The sequence below is a fragment of the Macrobrachium nipponense genome, chromosome 28, assembly GCF_015104395.2.
Source record: "Macrobrachium nipponense isolate FS-2020 chromosome 28, ASM1510439v2, whole genome shotgun sequence".
Taxonomy (NCBI): Eukaryota; Metazoa; Arthropoda; class Malacostraca; order Decapoda; family Palaemonidae; genus Macrobrachium; species Macrobrachium nipponense.
In genome coordinates this window covers 52918592-52943591 of record NC_087217.1, presented here as the reverse complement: position 1 = coordinate 52943591, position 25000 = coordinate 52918592, and positions in this window count along the sequence as shown.

The window sequence follows — 25000 nt, the reverse complement described above, 5'->3', positions numbered from 1 at the left end:
AGTATAAAAGACGAGTGAAGAAAATGCTACCATCTGCGAGTGATCTATCAGGTGATGTAAAGAATACAATCTGTTTTTCTCGCTATATTTATTATTATTATCGTTATTATTGCTGTTGTTGTTGTTATTGTTGTTTGTTAGTTACATCAAGATCCAAATATACTCAAGTGTCAACACCGCTATAAAGCACAGGCATACATAATTTGTTGTCTCGCCTAATTTCTATTAAGCCTCGAATTAAGTAGTCTTTATTCCAAATCCTACTCTGATGATATTCCTTACGTAGCAAAATCAGGTGACTTTCGCGTCTTTTGCTTATGTTGTCATTACACATTAGTATGAGGAGATGGAGACCGATCCTTTCTATTCCTAAAGGACTATCTCTCTCTCTCTCTCTCTCTCTCTCTCTCTCTCTCTCTCTCTCTCTCTATATATATATATATATATATATATATATATATATATATTCTCTCCTCTTTCTCAACATACAAAAAACATATATATATATATATATATACTATATATATATATATATATGAATAACTTGATCACGAAGTATATAAAACGTGATGCTATGTATAAATAAAGGTTTTTTTTTGCCACGAAGGAAAAAAATGAAAAAACGAGTTGGCCAAGTACTTTCGGTCCTATTCGGACCCTTTACTGAGGCATACTGGTTTTACAAAGAACACCATAGTCAAAAGAAGCTTAATATACAAACTGACACTACCAAAAAAATTAGCCATAAGGGCGATTTTCACTCTACAGAGAGGAGAGGAGTCATAGGCTTAGCCACGACCTTGAAGGATACCCGCGGTAAACAAGTGATTCTTCCAGAAAAACAGTACATTTGAAAACAACACGGGAGCATATACAATTTAATATCATGAATTTTTACACAAACTTTCCCAACAAAAAATTATTATTAATACGAAAAGACGAAAGAAATATAAATATATATATATATATCGAGCAAGAGAAAGAGAGAAAACTATCGAACCAGAGAGAGAGAGAGAGAGAGAGAGAGAGAGAGAGGACAGAGAGACAGAGAGAGAGAGAGAAAGAGAGAGAGAGAAGACAGAGAGAGAGAGAGAGAGAGAGAGAGAGAGAGAGAGAAAGACGAGAGAGAGAGAGAGAGAGAGAGAGAGAGAGAGAGAGAGAATTAATAACTATATACATGTGGGACTAATTTATAGTTGTTCATTTATTTTGAGGTCCTTCATAAACATCTTACAAATATATGGGTCCAAATGGTACATTCCCAGACTAAGATTTAGGTTGTTTTTATTAGTGATTTGTATAATTGCCGATTCCAGTAAATTTCTTGAAACATAATCATTAGGATAGCAATTACCGAGGCATACCCCAATTAATACAATGAGATTTTTCACTCAGATGGATAAACAGTGCATTTGAAGTCTGGGCTGTTCTAACTGAATACATATGCTGCTTAACCCGAACACATAAATTCTTACTAGTCTGACCAACGTAAAACGATGGGCAATTCCTTGTAAGGATTGCCATCGTTTTACGTGGTCAGACTAGTAAGAATTTATGTGTTCGGGTTAAGCAGCATATGTATCAGTTAGAACAGCCCAGACTTCAAATTGCACTGTTTATCCATCTGAGTGAAAAATCTCATTGTATTAATTGGGTGATGCCTCGGAAATAATTGCTAGATCTAATGATTATGTTTCAAGAAATTTACTGGAATCGGCAATTATACAAATCACTAATAAAAACAACCTAAATCTTAGTCTGGGCAAGTACCATTTGGACCCATATATTTGTAAGATGTTTATGAAGGACCTCAAAATAAATGAACAACTAATAAATTAGTCCCACATGTATATAGTTATTAATTCTCTCTCTCTCTCTCTCTCTCTCTCTCTCTCTCTCTCGTCTTTCTCTCTCTCTCTCTCTCTCTCTCTCTCTCTCTCTGTCTTTCTCTCTCTCTCTTTTCTCTCTCTCTCTCTGTCTCTCTGTCTCTCTCTCTCTCTCTCTCTCTCTCTCTCTCTCTGGTTCGATAGTTTCTCTCCCTCTTTCTCTTGCTCGATATATATATATATATATTCTCGTCTTTTCATTAATAATAATTTTTTGTTGGGAAAGTTTGTGTTAAAAATCATGATATTAAATGTATATGCTCCCGTGTTGTTTTCAAAATGTACTGTTTTTCTGGAAGAATCACTTGTTTACCGCGGGTATCCTTCAAGGTTGTGGCTAGCCTATGACTCCTCTCCTCTGTAGAGTGAAAATCGCCCTTATGGCTAATTTGGTAGTGTCAGTTTGTATATTAAGCCTTCTTTTGACTATGGTGTTCTTTGTAAAAACCAGTATGCCTCAGTAAAGGGTCCGAATAGGACCGAAAGTACTTGGCCAACTCGTTTTTTCATTTTTTCCTTCGTGGCAAAAAAAACCTTTATTTATATATATATATATATATATATATATATAGTATATATATATATCTATATATATATATATATATATCTATATAATTTATTCATAGAGAGAGAGAGAGAGAGAGAGAGAGAGATCATTTTAGGATAATATAAGGAATTGATTAGAGAGAGAGAGAGAGAGAGAGAGAGAGAGAGAGTATGAGCTGGGCGGGTCCACAACGGGCCAGCAGCATTGGGGTAATAGTGTAGGGTTCCCTCGAGGGGGAGGGGGGTGTTGACAGGGCGTGTGTGTGTAGTGGCGGTGAGGAGGGGGGCGGCCCGCCCTCCTGAGAGACAGGCGTTGACGGTCCGGAAACAGGTAAGCGAGGGTGAGCCGGACGGGTGAGTGGCGTGCCAATGGCGGCGTCTCTGACACCCTGACAGCTCGCCCTCATCTCCCTCCCTCGCTGTATACAATTCCCGTCCTTGTCCTCAAGTTCCATTACACGAATGTCCCGGAGACAACGCCTCTCTCTCTCTCTCTCTCTCTCTCTCTCTCTCTCTCTCTCTCTCTCTCTCGCCGAATTCATTCATCGTATTGCCATAATTTTTATTCTCTCTCAGTTTCTCTTGTTAAATTCATTTATCGTATTGCCATTAACCACGCTCTCTCTCTCTCTCTCTCTCTCTCTCTCTCTCTCTCTCTCAAATTCATTCATCATATCACCATCAAATTAGGTTTGTCTCTCAGATTCCTCTCTTCGTATTACTTTAAAATGCTCTCTCTCTCTCTCTCTCTGCTTAAATTTGTTCATCGTGCCGCCCAAAAATTCTCTCTTTCTCAGATTCTTCTCTTTAAAGCACTTCATCCCATTTCCATAAATTTTCTCTCTCTCTCTCTCTCTCTCTCTCTCTCTCTCTCTCTCTCTCTCAGCGCCGAGATGTTACTAGACGGAGAAGTAAGGAGTTTTGGCTAGTGGAGGAAGCATAAGACATCTTTGTACTCTCTCTCTGTCTCTGTCTCTCTCTCTCTCTCTGTCTCTCTCTCTTCTCTGTCTCTCTCTCTCTCTCCTGAACGGCGAGATGTTACAAGAAGGAGATACGGAAGTTCTGGGTAGAGGGAGAGGACACAGGGCATCTTGGATTCTCGATGTCGGTCTTAAAGATACGACCTACATATTACTGTCGTTAACACCTATTATAAAGTGAAAACCATTATTATTTTTTACCTCTGTTTGGCCTAATACCGTCCTTACGCAATACCAAATTTAATGGGTTTACGTATTCATCAGTTTTGACTGGTGGAGAAAATCTAGTATCCGAAGAAACGAGCAAAAATTGCAGAATATGAAAAAAAATCTAAGAAAAATTATATAAAATAATCAATAATCTACTTAACAGGCTGTCCTGTGATTTGAACCTTTCTGTCCAGATGTGTAGAAATATTTCCTCCCTCGATATTTGAATTAGTAGCTAATGCCCTTCTGATTAAGTTATTTATTGGAAGAGAAATTTAATACGTATTTTTCAATCGAATTTTTGCTGTATTATAATCTGTCGCCAGTGTAATATCGTAATGTAACTTTCATCACAATTCAAAAGCCTTCCTTACTGTCTTTAAAAAAGTGATATTGGCAAGGTACGGTATAGTTTAAATTTAAAATATTATGAGTATTTTCTGCTACAATATAGATAAATAAAAAAATACACGATACGATTCGACATTCCGTAAAGGATTACGATAACATCAATACAGAAATGCATTTGAACTATTACTATTAACCTAAAGCAAATATTGCCGCTTTTCAGATTTTTCTTATTTAATCCTTTATTCTTTGTTCTGATTTCCGAAAATATCATTATTATTCGACGCTTGAAGAAAACTCACGTTTAAAAATATTATTCAGTTTGAAAAAGACTTTAAAGTCTTGCGCTCCAGATGAACTGATAAGAATAACAACGAGACGCTTAAGACTTTGCATTTGTTGAGTTGTTAGCAACTCGAAGAAGTAATACTTGTTCAAATACAAAATGTACAGTTTATTTTTCTCCCATCTGTTTGCCACAAACGACACAAAATGAACGCGAGGTAAGTCTTATGCATGTAGCTTAAAAATCCTTAATACAATGCCACATTTCAAATAAAATTTCCACGGTTTGGAGACGCCAGAACGCTTCCATTCTTTGCAAACGTTGAAAATGATTTATGATTTTCGTCAAGTTTATAAACCATCATTCTGATCTATCTATTGGCAAATAGTCACCTCCATTATTGCAAATATATCAATGCCACTTCTTCGACGGCGAGAAGCTTTCATGATGCATACAAAGTGACGCAAGCGGTAGGCTTTTGGACTAAAAATCTCTTAAGTCTCGTTTTCAGTCAAAACTTACAGATTTCCATTCTAGAGGGCCTGGATTTCTCTTGACTGGAAAACGAGCCTTATGTGATTTTCATCCCATGAAGTCTGGATTTCTCTTGACTGGAGAACGAGTCTTTAATGATTTTCATCCCTTGAAGTCTGGATTTCTCTTGACTGGAAACGAGATTTACAGATTTCCAGTTCTGAAGGCCAGGATTCCTCTTGACTGAAAACTAGACTTAGAGATTTCCAGTCCTAAAGACCTGGATTCCTCTTGATTGAAAACGAGACTTACAGATTTCCAGCATTGAATGATTGGATTTCTCTTGACTCAAGAGAAATCCAGGCCTTCATGAATGGAAATCTGTACGTCTCGTTTTCAGTTAGGAGAAATCCAGGCCTTCTGGAAATCTGTAAGTCTCGTTTTCAGTCAAGAGAAACACAGTCCTTTAAGACAAGAAATATGTAAGCCTCGTTTTCGGTTAAGAAAAATCCAGGCCTTCTGGAAATCTGCAAGTCTCGTTTTCATTCAAGAGATATCCAGGCAAAGTCTCGTTTTTATTCAAGGAAAAATCAAACCAGCTCAGTTTTCTGACCCCTAGAAAGGAGGAGGAAACTCTGCAGAAATAACACACAAACAAAAAGACAGCCACTGGATATAGTTAATCTTCAGGAACCTCTCAGGCCACGGCTAAAAATGAAAGGGCAAGCGCCCTGGCTATTGTGCGGCGTGGCGTGTGTTATTGTATGCAAATTTGACGTGGACGTGTAAATGCATTCCTGTGATCTCGTGTGACAAAACTTACCCTTGAGACACACTCCCTCCCCCCCTCTCTCCTTTCTCTTGACAGTTTTTCCATATATTATGTATATATGTATGTGTGTATATGTAAATGAATATGTATATGTAAATGAATACGTATATGTAAATATAATATATATACTATGTATATATGAATATAACATATATGTTCGTTCCTTGACAATGTCTTAGTAAAGACGAAAGCACTTGGATTTCTGCCTATCATTTTCTTGTGGCATTCGCTTATATATATATATATATATATATATATATATATATATATATATATATATACATATTCACACATATATATTATTGTATGTATGTATGTACGTATATATATATATATATATATATATCTATATATTATATATATATATATATTCACACACATTATATTTATGTATATGTATAGTATATATATATATATATATATATATATATATATATATATATAGAAAATACCAGAATTAGCACGTATACATTGATGTATGTACAGTAAATACACGAAAATTCTTGGGAAGCATTCTTCCCTTCACCGTAATACTGGCATTTTGCAGACCATTTGCAGACTATGTGAATAAGAATAAATCTACTTCCGCATGATTATACAGTAATTTATAAAGTTGATGCATAATGATAATATTATGGTATCTATAAAATAAACAGCGTAAAAATCTCTTAACGCATTTGTGCGGTAAAAATATTAAACAAAATATTTATCAAGAAAATTCTCCGTGGCTCAATGGATAGAGAATTCACCGCTTAGAATAAAGAGACAAATAGAGAAAGGAATTATTCAAATGAAGTAGATAACATAATCATGGAAATTTAATCTATCAAGAAATGCAGATAAACAATTCCCAGCTTAAAGAGTCAGCACAAAATGTCAAAAAATTTCAACGGTAAAAAAAAATAAATAAAAATAAAAACAACAACAAATCTGAAAATAGAGCATTGTTGTAGTTTTTTTAAATGAAGCTTTTAATCCACACATTATTAAAGAGTACAAAAATGAGTTTTGAAAATGATTCTGTATAACTGACGTTTCAATTATCACGAGCCTCACGTTAACATAGTTTCAGCTGGATAAAAGATTAAAACTTTAACCGGAAAATATAAACCACTATCACGACAGGCCTGCAAAACGGAGGCACTTTTCTTCTCCTGTTTGTTTATATAAATACCTGAATATATAATATATATATATATATATATATATATATATATATATATATGTATATTATATTACACACACACGATATATATATATATATATATATATATATATATATATATATATATATATGTGTGTGTGTGTGTGTGTGTGTGTGTGTGTGTGTGATGTATGTGTATCTATGTACATATAAATGCACGTACGATTCCAAGAACTAACGAAAGTGCTATATATACTATATATATATATATATATATATATATATATATATATATTTATTTATAATATAATTTTGTAGACACCTTTCTCGACAGCAGCAGTAGGCAGCTAGCTACCTTCACAATTGCGCTACCTGTTCCGTCATTGAGAGAGAGAGAGAGAGAGAGAGAGAGAGAGAGAGAGAGAGAGCATACCTGGCAGGTGAGATTACTCACATCTGCCATTTAGAGGCGACTGCTTAATGACAAAGCAGAGACGTCATAATTACGGCACCTGTGTCATAACGGCAACCGCCTGTTTCCTATATACGCAACGGACAAAGGGCGAAATAGAAAAACAGATTACAGTTTATCAAATAACAACATACCATTACAGACAAAAAATTCTTTTACAGCTTTCCCGTTGTTACGGCCTGCGTTACGTCACGTATTTTACCGTGCTTCCTTCATTATAAACGCTGTTATTCTATTACGGGGATTGTGACAACACAAAGGGATCTGAAGGATGTCGTCGCTGTTGTGTGAATGGAACCATCACTATTTGTTTAGGGACAATTATCTACAATCTGCGGTATTTGGGCGAGTAAGAATACGCATGCACAGTTTATATATATAATATAGTATTGTGTATGTATGTATGTAAGTATCTATATATACAATGTAATATATATTATATATGTATATATGTATACATATATGCATATATACACACACACATATAACATATATATATGTGTATATATATATATATATATATATATATATATATATATATTACACACATATTTATATATATATATTATATATATATATATATATATATATATATATATATATATATATATATATATATATATATTATATATAGAGTGAGAGAGAGAGAGAGAGAGAAGAGAGAGAGAGAGAATGTAAAACTTGCCAAAACGAATAGTTAGAGTTAACGATTCTCAAACAACAGCTCATGACTGTGCCTTTGTGAGGAGTAAACTCTTCGTAAATCCACTATTATTAAAATAACTAATACATAAAGAAATGAAACGACTTCCCTCTCCGTGTGAGTTAGTTCGGTAAAAATGCTTTTCCCAGACGAATAGACAACGACCAGTGACCTAACGCCGCCACAAATTACCAGACCTGGTAATTTTTGAGCTCTTAAATGCACTTGGAAATGCCTGGCTTCTTCCTAATGAAGCTCCTCAGTTCGGAAATTTCTCGTACTTGTTAAAGAAGACATGCGGCTCAAACCTTTCACGGAATTCCTTTTGAAAAAGGGTGGTTTCTGTAGCGCTTCTGACAATACTGGTGAAACCTGTATCACAGAGGCGCCATGTGTTTCCTTGTCGAAGGTTGTGGCTAATAAATGTCGTGGATGTATAATAAATAAGGAACGGGTTTTGTAGGAATCATAAATTTAAGAGTTAAAGGAAATGTCCCAAAGGAGATCCTGATTCTTCTTGTTCAAATACTACTCAAATCACTGTGCCGACCTTAGGCCTACTAGGATGAACAGTGAAACTGTTCTGGACTAACATGAAATAAGACACATGCTTTACATCAGCCGCGGGCCTTTGAGAAGCCTCTGAATATCTTGCAAAAGTGCAGTTGCTCTGGACCAGGAGCCTCCACCGACATAAAAATTGGTTAAGTTGCTCGAATCAGCAAGAAATATCTCCTACCATCTCCGCTAGGCCTACAAGAAGACTTCGCAAACCTTGGACAGTGCAGAAGCTCTAGACCAGCAAGAAACATCACTCATAACCCTACCAGAAGCCTCTACCAGCCTTTCAAAACTTTGATTACGCTTGACCAGCAAGATATATCACCCGAGGGCCTACAAGAATCCTCCATCATCCTTGGTCTGCAACTGCTCAAGACCAGCAACAAATATCATTCACTCTCTCCAAAGGCCGTGGTAGTACAAGACGCTCTGCCAATTAAAACAGCGACATTGCACTAGACCGGCAGGAAATATCATCTATTTCCATTAGCCGTGGGCCTACGGGAAAGCCTCCACAAACCTTGCAACAGTGCAAGTGCTCCAGTCTAGCTTTCTTGGTTGTTCACCTGGTCGCTGTCCAGATTATTTATGTGGTTTCGCCACAGGCTTCTCCTCTTTCTGGTTGACCTCACCTCAGGATTCAGAAAGGTTGCTTATTAAAAGTCTTGCTTTAAGACTATTATGAGTCTTTCCATAAAATTTCATGCCCTGGGATTCATTCGAGCTTTCTTAATGTTGACTTTAACAAGGGGGCTTCCTTATTACTGATAATGAATAAGAAAAATGTTTTAAGAATTTTGCTGAACCCTTACCTGAAGAAGGTATCTTGCTTGGACATTAATTTGCCTTTCCGGATTATGAGATTGAATATCGGTGTTCTGAAAATAAAGAAAAAAATAATGACTCATACATGGTGATCATGGAAGCGAGTTATTCAACACCAACAGACCCTTGAACAAACTGGGTCCAAGAGACACTGGTATTCCAGGACAGAAAACATTGAGAAAAAAAAAAAAAAAAAAACTGACTTCGAAGTTAGGAATATGCTCCATGGAATGATCTGATACTGTTCGTGAGAAACCTGTTTAAACCGGTAAAAACCTAATCAACTTTGAGTCTTCTATGATTTTATTCATCTTTTGCGGCCTCACGATGATATTCACAATCATATCTGTGCCAGAGTAAAGGACGAGTCATTCTAGAATTACGTTATATCTCTAATTCCAAATAAGTTGTAGAGATGAGTTTTAGTAACTGCGCTTTGCAAAACATCTTTGATAGATGACTGATTTGATTCTAAGGCGCATAAAGTGTTATCTGAGTGCTTGCCAATGAGGGTTATTCGCGTGTGTGTTTTTTTAAAGTCGGTTATTGAAAACAGGATTCTAACGTTTTACTAAAAATTCATTTATTTTTGTATTTTTTATTTGATTTTATTTTATTTATTTATTTATTTTTTGAGAATGCAGTGTTTTCTAGGAGTATTCATTTAGCACTTGCTTTTTAACGAAACTTCTGGTCATTTTTGGTGAACTTTTGTTTACTTCTAGTGAGATATTTATACATATCTTTTTAGAGTTTTATTATATATATATATATATATATATATATATATATATATTTATATATATTCGAGATTTTCTGTTTCTGAATTTCGTACTTGTTCAGATTCCAAAAGCAAGAGTGCAAGATGGTAAAAACAACGATTCTGACTGACTCATTGCCGTTACTTTCATGCGACCCAATTCAATCGGCTGTTTATTACAGCTATTGATGGTGCCCACTTTATTTATCACTTTGGGGAAAGTTAAGTATGTCATAGTTTTACCAGACCACTGAGCTGATTAACAGCTCTCCCAAGGCTGGCCCGAAGGATTAGATATTTTTACGTGGCTAGGAACCAATTGGTTGCCTAGCAACGGGACCTACAGCTTATTGTGGGATCCGAACCACATTATATCGAGAACTGGATTTCTATCACCAGAATTAAATTCCTCTGATTCCGCGATTGCCGAGCCGAGAATCGAACTTCGGACTACCAGATTGGTAGCCGAGCGAGAAAACCACTCGTCGAACAAGGGAAAACGTATATTATCATTTTATTATAATTTGGCCGCGAAGCTTTTACTTTTAATCCACCATTTCTGATCCGGTCTTCATCCCAGTGTGAGCTGGGTAGAGGAGGGGAGGGGATTGGAGGGGTGGGAAGGGAGATGGGGAAGGGGTAGCAGATGAGAGGGGAAGGGACGCAGTGGGAGGTGGGCAGGGAAGGGAAGGGAGGTTAGGAAAGGGGGGTGATGAGGGGAGGAGAGGGAGAGGATGGGTAGCAGGGGATGTGGGGAGGGACGGGAGAGTGGAGGGAAGGGAAGTAGGGGAGATGGGGAGGGGATGGGAGGGAAGGGAAGAAGAGGGGAAGGAAGGAAGTAGGGGAGATGGGGAGGGGGGGAGGGTGAGGGGAGGGGAAGGGAGGTAGGGGAGATGGGGAGGGGAGTGGATGGGAGGTAGGGAGGGGAGGGGGAAGGGAAGTAGGGGAAAGGGTTGGAATTCGGAATTATTTTAATCTACCTAAATTCTTGATATTTTTTCTCTCTTAAGTTGGATATCAGTTTTATGGTACAATTGAAAAACAGGAATCATAAAATAGCTGACATCCCTTAACTTGGGTCATTGTAAAGTCTTCATTGGCCTTCTGTTAAATAAAAGGAAAGATAAAAATAAAATTCTGATATTTGCTGTTGCTCTCCCTGGTATCTTGCATGCACTGTGATAAGCTTATTGTATATTTCTTCCATTTTTCCCCTTTATTTTCAAACGCACATTTTGTTCCAGCCTTTCATTCATATAAGTTTATTTATTGTGATTTCTTCCATTTTCCCCTATTACTTTCAAGCGCATATTTTGTTCCATCAAGAATTCTGATACGTTTATCAAACACTCTTCTATATTCCCCCTAATACTTTCAAATGTACAATTTGTACCAAAAATGTATACTGCAGTCTTTTATAAACTGTCCAAGTACGAAGATGTCTCATTATCATTCCTAACGTCTGCAAGTGTAATATTACTAATGACTTGAAATTATCATACTATAAACACACTTCCCTGTGGTTTGAGCAATCGTAAGACAGTATCATTTTCCACGTTTACTTGACACAAAGAAAAATAGTCGTCAAATCCTTTGTTGTTCTACGACTCGAGCCGTACGTGCAAAGAGCTCGCTCACCACATGATCTGTGCTCGCGTAACTCGTTTTCAACGCTTTTATATAAATCATTATGGTGTCTATTTCGTAATATCTCCTCGACGCTTTTATATAGATAATTAAGAGAGCCATAGCTTTGAAATGTCTAAATAATAATGACTCAGAATTCTAGAATACGGAATGAAAGTCCGATGATGGACCAAATGTGATCTATTTTGAAGAAAGTTGCTTTTCGTCATTTACGTTATTTCATGATAGGAAGCAATAATTTCGTTAAAACGGTTAAATGATAGACAATTGAACAGTTTGGGGGAGGAAGTATTGCTTTCCATAATTAAATGGTTGAACTGTTTCAACATTTAACATTCCTTTCCATTATTAAGTTGATAACTGTTTTAACATTTAACATTCCTTTCCATTATTAAGTTGATAACTGTTTTAACATTTAACATTCCTTTCCATTATTAAATTGATAACTGTTTTAACATTCCTTTCCATTATTAAATTGATAACTGTTTTAACGTTTAACATTCCTTTCCATTATCAAATGGTTAAACTGTTTTAACATTTAGAGATTTTGAGGGAAGTACTGATTTTTATATTAAACCTATTAATGTGAAAACTGAAATGTTGAATTGCGCTGACATTTAATAGTTCCATAATAGAAAGTAATATTTCCCTCAAAACTGCGAAATGTTGAAACAGTTTATCTGTTTTGATGGAAGAATTGCTTTCTATTATGCAAGCAATACTTAGTTATTAAATGTTGACATTTACTACTATGTCATTTTCTGAAAACTGATTTATTATGGGCGTTGGCCTACTATTACACTAATATGATTAATCATTAAAACGCATATTGTCAATGCTGTGATCATTATCGGTGATTTCAACGCCGAAGCTCATAAAGATATTGGAGACATTCAAACGTTGTATATATTTTGGTGATTCTAAACTCCCAGCCGCATTTAAGAACAATGTCAATCGGTTGTTATTTTACGTTTTCTTTGTTCTCTTCAGTTACCCAGTATTTTCAGACTTGGGTCAGTACTTATAATATTTGTAATAGTTTCCCATTAACGTTTTCTTTTAACCGTCTAATTAAAGATGTACCAGTTATTAACCGTAATAATTATCATTAACCGAGACATTATGCGGAATAAAATTGCAGAATATGATAGAACTTAAGTTCTATTATTTGGATAAACGTCTTGAAAGGGAATTGTGGGTTAAAAAAAAAAAAAAAAAATTCACAACTTTTTTTCACCATAAGGCGGGGATCGAATCCAGTCGACTCAGCTTTCTTGGGAGGTCAACAAAGGGGGGGGGGGGGGGGGAGGGGGGGGGGGGGGGGGGGGGGGGGCGTTGGACCACCCTACTACCCTAACCTGTAAGAAACTTTGGTAATATACGAGAATGGGTAGGGTCCCCGGACTGGACAACGGCAATTTAATCGAGGAGTTTGCTACCCAAAAACCATTGCTGTTACACAGAAACATGAGACGTAATGACGGCCGACACTGTAGAACTATTTTGATCAATAATATAAATAAATAAAACAAAATATATAATTAAATAATATAAATATAAATATAAATAAAATAAATAAAATAAAATAATATAAATAAAATAACTTTGGAAGTACCCTCAGAGTAGGAATATATATAAAAAAAAAGAACGACGGCAATAACAAATCACAGCCAAGAAAAGATAAGAGGTCATGAGATAACATGAAAAATACAATTATAAAAGTTGCTGCTTCTCCGGCTTACGAAATTAAATCGATTAATCAGTAATTGTTCTGGAGAATTTTTTTTTATTTAAATCTTTCCCTGTCTTAAGACTACAACGGAATATGGAAGAAGATTGAACAACCTATAAAATTCAAATCATATCCCCATAAAATCAAACAAACTTGAGGCCCCCTTCGATAACTGCGCACATTTATTAACATCAGAGAAGCACCAGAAAAAGTCATTAGTAAATCTCGAGATTAAGGAGAGGAAATTCAGAAGCAATGCTCGTATCTAATTTGAGAGAGATTTCATTTTTGCCGTCTAAAAATATATTCAATACCTGTCTTAATTTTGTGTTTATTTTTAATTTTCTCTTTTGGTTTTGCTTTGTGAGAGGCGATTGAAATCAATTATGACAGGCTGAGTCATTTTCAGTTCTGCTTTGAAATCAATGATGACAGGCTTAGCAATCACATCAATTCTTAAAAAGGGATCTGGAGTTACAGAGGTGACGTAATTGTAGCCCTATATCTCGGTCTTTTTTATCAAACGTATTTGATTTTTCAGTGCTAAGGTGCGTCCACGCTGTAACTAAACAGATTGCAAACACATGTCGGTAACCTATCTCTCATATATCATGAACTGGTTGAAAATAAGTTGACGACAGTTAGGGGACAACGAAGATTTAGTCAATACTGGATAATCGTATGAAACACCGGTTAGACCTATTAACAAGTCATCAAATTCTTTCCACCATGTTTGTGATGTCCGTGTGTGGTAAGGCACCAACGGGTTTTTATGACATTTTCTACTGAAGTTTAGAAACGCCTTCAAAGAAGTTAGTGTTTTCAGTGAGATATATATAAACGGCTCATAAAATTATAACTAGTGAATTTTTTTCAACTGCTGATTCAAAGTTTAAATATCTCTGTGATTGTCAGATTCTGGACATTTCCGAAAAATAAAAGAAAAATGCTGTTTAACTTTGTCATGATATAGAATTATACAACTGAACAAGTTTCCGAAAAATGAAAGAAAAATGCTGTTTAACTTTACGATGATATAGAATTATACAACTGAACAAGTAAACAAATGTAAAATAAATGTTATTTTACAACAAAATAAAATACTAACTACAGTAGATTCACATTAACCGTGCACTTGGTGTCTAGGCCAGTCCCTTACGACGCTCCTGATTGGCTGTTGATAAGCCAATCACAGGGCTGGAAACTCTCAGTCTCTCATGGGTAGGATCTATGTTCCACCTCCTTTGAAGGATACGCCTTTCAAAAGTATCCCTCAGGAGAGGTGGAACATAGATCCTAGCCATGTGAACTCTCGAGAGAGACTGAGAGTTTCAAGCCCTGTGATTGGCTAATCAACAGTCATCTAATCAGGAGCGTCGTAAGGGACTGGCCTACACATCAGATACACGGTTGATGGGAATCTACTATAGCTGCAAGCATTTACAGCATTCAGGTACTGTGTAGCCAAACACAATAGTTTCCTTTCAGTACAAAAGAAAACGTTAAAAATCCAACTGTATTCTAACTAACTTTGGTAATACAAGTACAACAACGGATGTATTCAGTTTTCCACGAAGAATTCACGTTACACTGATAATCCTAAAGATACTGAGAGTAAAACTCGATCCAAATTCCTGACCTGATCTGAAACCCGACGAGAAAACTGTAGACTTAACAACTTCCCGTGAATTACGAGACCGCCCAAGACAGTTTAATACTCACGAAATACCCAGTCGGGAAAGGGGTTGTTAATGGGTGTAAGGATGGCATGGGGCATCAAGCGGATGGGCGTTAATGTGGCCCAATAGGGCATGGGGCGTGGGGTGAGCACTAGGGGACTCGAAACAATGGCTTAAGCTTTCCCTCACGTTGGCATCGTTAACGATATCGTAAGACATCCTTGAATGATTTCATTACGTTGAACTGGGCACGATGGAACGCCCGCGGTACAGATATCACCCCTGTCCACCTACCCACAACCCCCAGCCCCACCCTCCAACCACCCCTCCCCCCTTTTTTTAATTGTTCCACTGTGTCTTCGCAAGATCGTGGTGATTCTCTCACTGGGCAGGGGTGGCTTATTAGCTCAGGTCAAAAGCTCTCGGGATTTTCAGGCAATTTGACTCAACAGATTTTCGTCATTTTCGTGGTACGATTTTTTCCTTCTCACATTTATTTTTGGGTTTTGGAAGTAAATCTCTCTCTCTCTCTCTCTCTCTCTCTCTCTCTTCTCTCTCTCTCTCTCTCTATATATATATATATATATAATATATATATATATATATACTTAATTACTATATATATTAATCTTATTTGTATATATATATATATAATTATATAAATTTTATATATTTTAATATAATATATAATATATATATATATTTATATTAAAATTTTATATATATATACTATATATAATACTTATCAAATTTTCTGACTCTTCCTTTTGATTTGGGGTTAGAAAACTCTCTCTCTCTCTCTCTCTCTCTCTCTCTCTCCTCTTCCTCTTTCTTAGATGGCTGCAATAACTGAATGCTGTGTAATTCCTTATTCATTGACAACAGTGAGACATTGTCCGATTTCATGCCTTCCTCTTCCTCCTCCTCCTACTCCTACTCCCACTCCTCCTCTCCTCTTACTCCTCCTCTTCAATCTCATTCTCTTTCTCCTCCTCCTCCTCCTCCTCCTTCTTTACTGCCGGCTTTCTTGTGTTTCTTTGAGCCTTTCGCAAAATAACACGAGCATATATTACCGCAGACAAACGGCTCATTCAGGGTTTAGTGTAAGTAAGAAGAGGTAAAAGACGGCTAATGTTGCAGTACAATAGCCTAGTGGATATATATACTGGGAGAACTCGAAGAATGGTAAAACCGGCGGTTTATCGCTGCTTGCCTCCTTCTCTCAAAATCACTTTGTGTTCTTTTATTCTTTTTCCCGTCTCATTCTTATTCTCTTGTTCTCATTATTTTTACCTCTTAGGGTTTCAATACATCTCAGGCTTATGTACTTTATCTTATTCTGTTTTATAATTCAAAATCGTCTCTCCTCTCATTTTTGTTCTATTTCCTCATTTATTTCTGCCTTCTTGCTCAATTTCTCGTTATGATTAGCCATTTTAATTTACTTCCTTCCATCTCCTCCTCCTTCTGTCAGTCTCCACCAATATATTCAATTTCTTGTCATGATTAGCCATTGTAATTTACTTCCTTCCATCTTCTCCTCCTTCTGTCAGTCTCCACCAATATGTTTTCTTCTTCTTCTTCTTCAGTACTACCAACATCGGCCAGCTCTTCCAATTGCTCCCAGTTCCTGTCATTTCCTCGCCTATTTCTTCTTCTGTCGACTCAAATCATTCTCCCTGGTAGTATTACCAGGTTGGTCCCTTTGGTCGTATATCATCTGATTACATAACTTGGTTCGCTACATCACTTATTACATAACTTGGTTCGCTACTTTAAATTTCATCGTCTTTTGGCGTCAATAGTGGATTAGTAGTTAGTAGACTGGGGTGATGGTTGCAGGGATCGGGTAAAGATTTAGGGCTTCCAAATACGTGCTGGAGATATATTGTCACGGGAGAAAAGTGCATTATGTATGTATATATATATATATTATATAAATATATATATATATATATATATATATATAAATATATCCTATATATATATATATATAATTATATATATACATATATACAGATATATATATATATATATATATATATATATATATTTATATATATATACAGATATATATATATATATATATATATATATATAGATATATATATATATATACATATATATGTATATATGTATATTATATATATAGATATATTTATATTAATATAGAACACACACACATATATACATACATACATACATACATACATACAATACATACATACATACATATGGTATATATATATATATATATATTTATAATATAATGCAAATACAAATACACATTTTCTCCATCTTTAAATTAATATCTAACAATATCTGAGCCTTTTCTTACCTGAATATGCCTTTACTTTGTCAAGCTTTGACCATCTCTCTCTCTCTCTCTCTTTGAGGTCTGAATCTCTCTTTCTCGCTGACTTTAGAATCTTCACAACTATCTAGATAAATATGAATGGAGTCGTTGCCGGTTTGTAATTTTCAATTGCGGCCGCATCTTCTCTCATCTTAAACACTGAAGAGTCTGCAAACTTCTGTTCCCTCGTTGTAAGTCGGTGCCTTCGTATATTTGCAGGAACCGCTTTAATTAAGTTCCATATTACGCTCCTTAATTCCGCACTGACTTTGAGTTTGTTCGCAGAAAGAAAGTCAGTTTTTTTTTCTTCAGCGCTTTCGCTTTTATTCCAGTTTTATTTATTTATTTATTTATTTATTTTTTTGCTTATCTGATTTATAAGGGGTGACATTTGATGGCCATGTTGCGTCACAGCGTTATCGTATTCGCTTAATAACGATTTTTCTAAATCCCGATTTGTTTTTTTTTTTGGAGAGAGAGAGAGAGAGAGAGAGAGAGAGAGAGAGAGAGAGAGAGAGAGTGGCGGCCGTGTTGTGTCACAGCATAATCGTACTCCTTTAGTAACGATTTTCTAAATAGCGATTTTTTTTCTTTTTGAGAGAGAGAGAGAGAGAGAGAGAGAGAGAGAGAGAGAGAGAGAGAGAGAGAGAGAGTGGTGGCCGTGTTGTGTCACAGCAAAATCGTATTCCTTTAGTAGCGATTTTCTAAATCGCGATTTTTTTTTTTTTTTGAGAGAGAGAGAGAGAGAGAGAGAGAGAGAGAGAGACCTTACCTTACAAACCTTACCTTACAGACCTTACATCTTGTTCGGGTTGCCCCAGGTCCCTCAGTGTGAGGCACCTCCAATGTCTACCAGAGAGTTGCTAGTGCATCTTCCGGTATATTTTGCATCTTCCAATCTTGGATGGTCTGGGATGCAGCTTAGATATTTGTCGAGCTTATTCTTAAACACATGTACGTACGCTCACTCCTGATATATTACTCAGATGAGCTGGCAACGCATTGAATAGACGCTGCATTGTCGATGCTGGTGCGTAGTGGATTAATGTCCTGTGTGCTTTGTTCTTGTTTTTCCTGGTATAGTTTTTTTTGGGCACTATTAATCTACCTCTGCTTGCTCTTTCTGATATTTTTAGCTCCATGATGTTTTCGGCAATTCCTTCTATCTGTTTCCATGCCTGAATTATCATGTAGCATTCTCTTCTCCTTTCTAGACTATATAATTTTAAGGATTGTAGTCTTTCCCCAGTAAGTCAGATCCTTAACTTCTTCTATTCTAGCTGTAAAGGACCTTTGTACACTCTCTATTTGTGCAATATCCTTTTGATAGTGTGGGTACCATATCATATTGCAATATTCAAGTGGACTACGATCATATGTTTTATAAAGCATAATCATGTGTTCAGCTTTTCTGTTTTGAAGTGTCGTAACAACATTCCCATGTTTGCTTTACATTTTGCCAATAGAATTGCTATTTGATCATGCATAACATGTTCCTATTCAACATCACACCAAGGTCTTTAACTGCTTCCTTATTTGTGATTGTCTCATTATTAGGTCCCCTATATGCATACAGCTTTCCTTCTCTGTCTCCATAATTTATTGATTCAAATTTATCAGAGTTAAATACCATCCTATTTACCTCTGCCCAATCATATACTTTGCTAAGGTCTCTTTGTAGCGCATTCCTATCTTCATCAAAAGTAATTTCTCTACTTATTCTTGTGTCATCGTCCAAACTACTCACTATCGAGTCCTTAACATTACTGTCTATGTCTGCAATCATAATAACAAACAGTAATGCAGCTAACACCGTACCTTGGTGGCACCTGGATATTACCTTAGCTTCATCCGATTTTCTCATCGTTTGCAATAACTATCTTTTCTGTTGTGCAAAAATTCTTTTAACCATCTTCCTACTTTATCCACTATATTATGTTTTCTAATTTTCTTCGCTAATGTATTATGATCTACCTTGTCAAAAGCTTTTGCAAAGTCTAGATAAACCACATCTGTTTCGTTTCCGTTGTTCATATTTTTGTATATGTTCTCACGGTGGACTAACAGTTGGGTTTGTGTACTTTTTCCGGGTACAAAACCATGTTGTCCTATATTAAACAAATTATTTTTTATTAAATGTTTCATAATATTTTTTTTCATTACCTTTCATACACTTTCATAATATGTGATGTTAAACTCACAGGCCTATAATTACTTGCCTCTAGTCTTGATCCACTTTTGAAAGTAGGGGTAATATATGCTAAGTTGTGCTCATCATAAATCTTGCCTGTATCTACACTTTGTCTTAATAATATTGCAAGTGGCTTTGCGATAGAATGAACTACTTTCTTTAACAAAATAGCAGGGACACCATCAGGCCCAGCTGCATCTCCATTTTTAATTTCATTAATAGCCTGCACAATATCAGCTTCATTAATATCTATGTCTGCTAAATATTCACTATTTTCATCCCTTACTTCTGTATCATTATCTTCATTATCAATTCTAGGTGAAATTCTCTCTTATATCTTTCTGCTAATATGTTGCATATTTTCCTTTTTTTCATTCTGGTATAAATCTCCCTTTAATTCTTAGGAAATGGCCTATTTTCTTTCTTCTTCTTTTATTCATCTTTTTTGCATACGAGTACAATTGTTTGGGGTTTTGCTTGATATTTACTGGGTTTTTTTTCTTCCAAGTCCCATGTTTCATTTTCTATTGATTGTATAATCTTTTCTTCTGCATTTCTATCTTACTTTTTAGTTCGATCACTTTCCATGCATTTTTTTCTTTTGCAAGACCTTTTTCCACTTTGATTTTCTGGAACAAGCTCCTTCTGTCTCTGGTATGTATGACTGATGTTTTACTTTTCTTCTTCGGTATTATTTAATTTATCCACTATTTTCTCTAATATTTTATATAATATCTCCGTATTTACCTTTATATCATCACTTACGAAAATGTTAGCCCAATCTTTGTTTAATTCTTCATTTATTTCTGACCATTTTATATTTTTACTGTAGAAGTTGTATTTTCCATATCCTTCCCACTTTTTCATTTCTTGCTTATCTCTGCTTTCACTTGCTTTGAAATGGACTGTTAATTCTATGACATTATGGTCTGAAATACTCGCATTATAAACTATTATTTCTTTAACATAATTCACCTCGTTCACAAATACTAGGTCTAAAGTATATTCCTTTCTTTTTTGGCAGGTGATTTATTTGTTGAATGTTGTATTCTTGTAGCATATCTAATAGCTTTTCGATTTGCCTCTTATCTTCTGCACTACTATTATTCTCTTTTTTTTTTCCTCTTATCTTCTGCACTACTATTATTCTCTTTTTTATATGTATAAATACAACCAAAATCTCCTATTTGTTCTTTCCAGTCTACGAAAGGAAAGTTAAAGTCTCCGGATAGGAGAATAGTCCAGAGAGAGAGAGAGAGAGAGAGAGAGAGAGAATACCTTCCTCAATGTTTCTGTCTTTGAATGAGACAGACAGGCAAGTCTACGGATATCACGTGGAGATTTTGCCCTTTAGAGTCACCTCTTTTTATTAAAATTAATTTCATAAAGAACTCGTTTCCTTCTTACATGTTTCCAGAAGCATGTGATTTCTAACGCAAAGCAGAATTTATTCGCTATAAAACTGAGATTAGTTGACTATCCGGACATAGTAAGCATGCTAACAGAAATAATTTAAAGATACAACGAAAGCAATTAAACAAAACCAAAAGTATTGATTTTAAGTTATGAAGTGTGAACAAGTAAAATTATTATAGATCTAATGAAATCTGAATTTTAATATAAGATTAGACCTAAATAACGTGTGCTTTGTTCTTAAATAACTAGTTATATCTTATAAAACATTACATTTTAATATACGAGTATCTAGTGACTGGAGAAACCGCTGCCCACCCCCCCAACGCCCCCAAAGAAAAAAAATTAATAACATATTTACAAATTTCACCACGAATATTTTTAGAGACTTTGCTTTACGAACCCCAAATTCTAAAATACAATCAGGACGAAATAACACTGAAAATATCTTACAAAATATAACTTTAATATATAGTAGTATTTAGTAATTGAAGAAAAACGTCCCCAAAATATCAATATGAAATAGACTTGAACACGAATACTTTTAAATAGAGACTTTCTGCTTTAAGAATCCCAAATTCTAAAATATGATTAGGTGGTCGAAATAACGTGTTTTGTTCTTAAATAACAGTAAACATAACTTATAAAATAATACACTATAATATAAAGGAGCATTTGGCAATTAAAGAAAACTCCACCAGCCTCCCCACCCCCGAAAAAAATTAAGAAATTAAAAACGATTTCAACATAAGCATTTTTAAAGAGAGACTTTCGGCTTTAAGAAAACTCAAGGAATAGTACTACGAAGCACTCGAGGCTCCTCCTCCTCCTCCTCCTCCTCCTCCTCCTCCTCCTCCTCCTCCTCTCTCTCTTCTTTAACATTTCATGTCCTCTCTTCATTTCCTGAAAGCATGGGAAAGTAGATTAGTTTTCCTAATTTCATTTGCCTCCGCTGCCGTTTACGGCTGACTGCCGCCTTCCCGGGTCATTGTAATTCGTCTTCCCTAGCACCTAAAATCCAATATACGCTTAGTCACATTTTTCAGACACTTCGTTATCCGGGGAGACTGGCATAGCATCAGTCTTGTTCCCTCTCTCTCTCTCTCTCTCTCTCTCTCTCTCTCTCTGTCTTATTTCTTTTCATTCATTCTCTTTCCTCTGGGGGTGGGGGGACTTCAAGGCCTCTTTGACAATCGCCATATTTCTCCATTTGCTTTCTTTTTCTGGTGGGTCACTTCTTCCTCTGACTTTGCAACGATCAATTTTTTTTCTTTCTCGCTCTCCTCTCACCCTTTCCCCTCTTTCTTTTCGATCTTATGCCCTAGTCTTTTCTTCTTCTTCCAGCTCCCTTAACCCCCCCTTCCCCTCAACCAATCATCCCCCACCCCGCCCACCGCCCTCCCAACACAACCAAACAAACCCCGCCGTGAGTCTTATCTGACTTCTTCTTATCACCCGCTCCCTATCACGTCCTATCCATTTCTTGCCCTTCTTCGGCCTCCTTTCTTTTTCACCTCTCCCTCTTTTCCACCTTACTCCTATTCCCTCCTCCCATCCTCCCTTCCTTCCTTCCTTCCTTCCTTCCACGTCCTCCGCCGACGAGGCTGGAGGCTGGCTGGCTCCCGAGGGGGGTGTGGTGGGTAATGGGAGCGTGCATTAGCGCCAACAAATAGAGGTGCTCAGCCCAAGAAATGGCCCTCATCCGAACTCGCGACGCTCCAAAGATTCCGTCGTGAAGCAGTCGCCGCGGGCGCTTTGTCTCCCGCCACTGCCTCGGGAGGGCCCTCCTCGGGAGGAGGGGAGGGGAGGAAGAGGAGGAGGAGGAGGAGGAAGGAGAGACCCAAGAAATGAGGAAATGGCCGGAAAGAGGAGGAACAAAAAAATGAAGAAAAGGAGGAAGAGGAGTGGAACAAAAATGGAGGAAAAGGGAGGAGGAGGAGGACCAAACAAAGGAGGAAAAAGTAGGAAGGGAGGAAGGCCAACCCCAAATGGAAGGAGGAGGAGGAGGAGGTATGGACCAACAATGGAAAGAAAAGGAGGAAGAGGAGGGAACATCAAACGGTGAGGAAAAATAACGGGAAGGAAGGAGGAAAGGATACAACAAATGGAAGAAAAAAGGAAGGGAATGATGGAGGAAACAACAAATGGAAGGAAAAGGAGGGACCGAGGAGGAACAAACAAATGGAGGGAAAAAGGAGGAAGAGGAGGAACAAAACAAATGGAGGAAAAGGGGAGGAAGAGGAGGAACCAACAAATAACGGAGGAAAAGGAGGAAGAGGAAGGAACAACCAAATGGAAAGGAGAGGAGGGAACAACAAATTGAAGAAAAGAAGGAAGAGGAGGAAACAACAAACTGGGGAGGAAAAGGAGGAAGAGGAGGAACCAACAAATGGAGGAAAAGGAGGAAGAGGAGGAACAACAAATGGAGGAAAAGGAGGAAGAGGAGGAACAACAAATGGAGGAAAAGGAGGAAGAGGAGGAACAACAAATGGAGGAAAAGGAGGAAGAGAGGAACAACACGGAGGAAAAGGAGGAAGAGGAGGACAACAAATGGAGGAAGAGGAATGACAACAAACTGGGAGGAAAAGGAGGAAGAGGAGGAACAACAAACGGAGGAAAAGGAGGAAGAGGAGGAACAACAAATGGAGGAAGAGGAATACCAACAAATGGAGGAAAAGGAGGACCAACAAATGGGAGAGGAGGAGGAACAACATATGGTGGTAGAGGGGGAGAAGGAGGCGGTGGAAGAGGAGGAGAAGGAGGGAGAGGAGAACCAACAAAAATAAGGAGGAGGAGGAGGAGGAGGAGGAGGGGGGGGAGACCAACAAATGGAGGTAGAGGAGGACCAAGAAATGGAGAAGGAGGAGGAGGAGGGCCAACAAACAGAGGAGGAGTAGGAAGAGGAGGATGATAAGAAGAAGGAATACGAAAGGCAAGAGGGAAAGGAGGAAAAAAAGGTAAAGGAGGAGGAATAACAGGAGGAGGCAAAGAAAAGGAGAAACTGAAGGAGAAGGAGATAGAAAAGGCCATGAGTCATAGGAGACACTGAGTAAGATTTGGGAGAGGAACCTGCATGTAGGAGGATGGAAAAGGAGGATGGTAAGAAGAAGGAAGACGAACGGCAAGAGGGAGAGGAGGAAAAAAAAGGTAAAGGAGGAGGAAAAAGAGGAAGAGGAGGCAAAGAAAAGGAGAAACTGAAAGAGGGGGAAGAGGAGGAGGATAAAAAGAAGGAATACGAAGGGCAAGTGGAAGAGGAGGAAAAAGAGGTAAAGGAGGAGGAATAAGAGGAGGCAAAGAAAAGGAGAAACTGAAGGATAAGGAAGAGGAGGACGATAAGAAGAAGGAATACGAAGGGCAAGAGAAAAAAGGTAAAGGAGGAGGAATAAGACGAAGAGGAGGCAAAGAAAAGGAGAAACTGAAGGAGAAGGAAGACGAACAGCAAGAGGAAGAGGAGGAAAAAAAGGTAAAGGAGGAGGAATAAGAGGAGGAGGCAAAGAAAAGGAGAAACTGAAGGAGAAGGAGATAGAAAAGGCCATGAGTCATAGGAGACACTGAGTAAGATTTGGGAGAGGAACCTGCATGTAGGAGGATTAGAAAAAGTGAAAGAGAGAAAACTTAGATAAAGAAAGGGAGGAGAAAGAGAAGTAGAAACATAAATGTAAATAGAAGACATAATAAGCTGAGAGACGGAAAGACTGGAGTGGAAAAATTTAAAAGACTTTGAAGAAGGGAAAATAAAGGGAAAAAATTAGAAGGAGAGATGTAGAAAGAAAGGGAATGGTTAGATTTGGCGAAGGGAAGGAGCCGTAGAACAGGTGGAAGAGTAAAAGAAAGAAAAAGAATTGAAGAGAAAGAGTACAAGGAAGACATTTACAAACTATGGTAAAGGTAGAAGTTGTAGAGTAAGACCAGGAAGAAAATAATGGAGAGAAAAATACTTCGGGAGAAGAAGGCT